Genomic DNA, 2,842 nt, shown 5'->3' with positions numbered 1-2,842 from the left:
TATTTGAAAAAAATAAATATTTGCAACCTTTGGTTTTTGATTTTTTTAAAATTCAATTTTTGAGCTAGAAGGCTCATCTTCGAACTCGATCTATCTTTTCATGATACAAAACGACCCTGAAATTCCCAGATCGCTCGTTCAATTCATTCTCGAGTTATCGTGCGGACAGACAGACAGACAGACAAACAGAATGAAACTTTTCCGGTCAGTGGAGTAATGGGCTTCGCTGATCGCTCAGCCAACAACGCAGTTTACAACAAAACCATATCTAATACACTTGCTTCAGAATATCGTTATGTAAATCTCTCTGGGGGAAAAGGGGGCCGGACTAGGTACATAAGTGGCAAGCATTTCAATTAAAATTTTCTATCTGGAATTTTCGTTCCTGTGTTGCAAAATAAGAAGACCAAAACTGGGAAGAGTGGGGTGGGCCCGGGGGCAAGTGGAGGGGTGGAGGGAGAAGGTTGCAGTGGAGAGATGCTACCCCCACCACGCTCTTTGTCTCTCTTCCGTCGGCCCGTTCCTCGCCCTATTCGACCGACAGCAGCCACCGGAGTGGAGTCACCTCGTCGATCTCCAGTCCGCTTCGCTTCAATTGTCATGGCATCTCCACCATTGAGGTGAGGACCATACCCCACGCTGGCGTTGGTTTTGCTGGCCCACCCTTCTGTTTTGTTTGAGGACGGAGTCTTTTCTGTGGTATTCTTTTACCCCAACTGGCAAGTGCTCTTGTAATTTGGGGTTGTATCGAAGTTCAAGACAGTGGCCCAGAACACGTTGTTCAATCTCATTCCGAAGTGCGTTAGTTCTGTTTAATTTGATTGCTGCGAGGAGACTGCTTGCTTACGATGAGAAGCATTTTTTAGCCCGCCCTTCTGCTTTGAAAAAGCTATCCAGCGGGCTTATGCAAACGACCTCGTGTCTGTCTGTCTGTGTGTCTGTCTGTGTGTCTGTCTGTGTGTCTGTCTGTCTGTTCCACTAGAAGGAGATGTGCTAGAGACTTGAAATTTTCAGGGTATCTTTAGGTCCACTTCTAGAGAACGAAACGCCTACGGCAAATCCTGTCAGCCACCCCTAAGGGGCTGAAAGGGGGTATCGAAGAAAATAGGCAAGGCCAAAAAAGTTGGAAAAAATATTTTTTTTTATGATCTCCTAAGGGGTAACTCGTTAAAGTAGAGCCCTTTGGGCGAAAATTTCGTCCGTTTTGCTCCATCTCTAACCGTTTACGCGCTAGAGGGTCTTTTTTGACGAAAATAAGCTAAAAATTGCCATAGTGAACAATAAGTTGTAGTGAAAGGCCTAAAAACCGCAAAATGGAAAGGTGACTCTCCCCCCCACCCCCAAAACACGTTTTCTAAGCAGAAGGGTGGGTTGCAGTCGCGGTGCTTCACCGTTACATCCCTTTCTCTCGTCTTTGGGGCAAACTCAAAGACGACGGGTTTAAGCGGGCCGAAGGCCCGCTTCATCATTTGATTATGTTCTACAGCAAATCGCGTGACAGAAATGGTCGGGCCGCAGGCCCGACCATCGCCGCCGGCAGGCCAAGCAGGCCCGGACCCTGCACTGTAAAAAATGTTGGGAATTCTACTATACGCATGTGTAGGAAATTTCCTATACATCGTATCGGACGTGAAAATTCCTATAAATGTATAGGAATTTTCCCATTTGGGAAGATGCGTATGGGAAGAGTACGAAGTGTATAGGCAAATCTCCAGAAATGTATGGGAAAATTCCGATACGTGTCTGGTAGGCATATTTTCCTTAATGTGTATAGTAAATTTACTTGATGACGCCAATTTTCCTATACAATGTTCGGAATTTTTTTAAAAAACGGGTAAAGATCACATCTTTCTACCTTACACATCTTGGCCTGCGCGGTCATTTTATGAGCTTATATCTGCCGCCTGACGCCACACCACACAGGGTTGGAAAAATTTAGAGTCTATATTGTTCTATTTAGCAGTTTAAAATCCGATAATAGAACTTCAAGTAAGGGCAGGAAGTAAAATTCAAAACTCGACATCAAAACATCTAGGAGTAAATGCCCAAAGGCGTGGGCTAGCCCCGGCACCACGCCGACACCTGGCTGACCCTCTGGGAATGGCCCAGCGAGGGGCGGTGCGCGGCTCTGGGATGACCCGGGGTTGGTGGGGCACGCCTCCCAACAAGTCCCCGTGGTATAGTGGTCAGCGTGACGGGATCGCAAGCCAGAAGTCCGAGGTTCAACTCTCCATCCGGTAAAGTATTACAAAATTACATCAATGCTTGCTTAAATGAAAATACTGAAAGGCGGTAGGAAGGCGACAAGGAACAAGGGCAACGGCGGGGAGTGGTTAAAAGAACTTTTTCTTTTTTGAAAGAGCATTGAGTGTATAGGAAAATTCCTATACATGTGTAGGGATAATGCCACACACACATAGTACATATCCTACACAGGGGTACAGGAAAAATCCTATACTTGTATGGTAAGAATACTATCGCGTATGGTAGAATTACCATACGCCTGTATGGGAAAATTCCTATACATGTATATGTGAATTGCTGCAGATACATTTATAGGAAATCTACTATAGAAATTTTTTACAGTGTGCCGAACGGAGTTGCCGGCGGAGTGAAGCGGAGCTGGCAACTTCGTTTGGCGGAAGGGCGGGCCTGCTTGTTCCAATCGTGACGGATTCCTTTTCGTTGGTTGCGGTCTTATCTTTCTAATTGACTTCACGCGTAGTGCGGCGGGAGGGGCGTACGCTTCTCTCGCTACGGGCTTCTGTGTTGTGAATTCCGGTTGCTTAGCTGTATCACGATCCTTCAATTTCATTCATTTTGTGTTTTCTTGGTCGCAGTC

This window comes from Frankliniella occidentalis, unplaced genomic scaffold (assembly GCF_000697945.3).
Source record: "Frankliniella occidentalis isolate FOCC.00 unplaced genomic scaffold, Focc_3.1 Scaffold172, whole genome shotgun sequence".
NCBI classification, from domain to species: Eukaryota; Metazoa; Arthropoda; class Insecta; order Thysanoptera; family Thripidae; genus Frankliniella; species Frankliniella occidentalis.
This window is presented reverse-complemented; position numbering follows the sequence as displayed.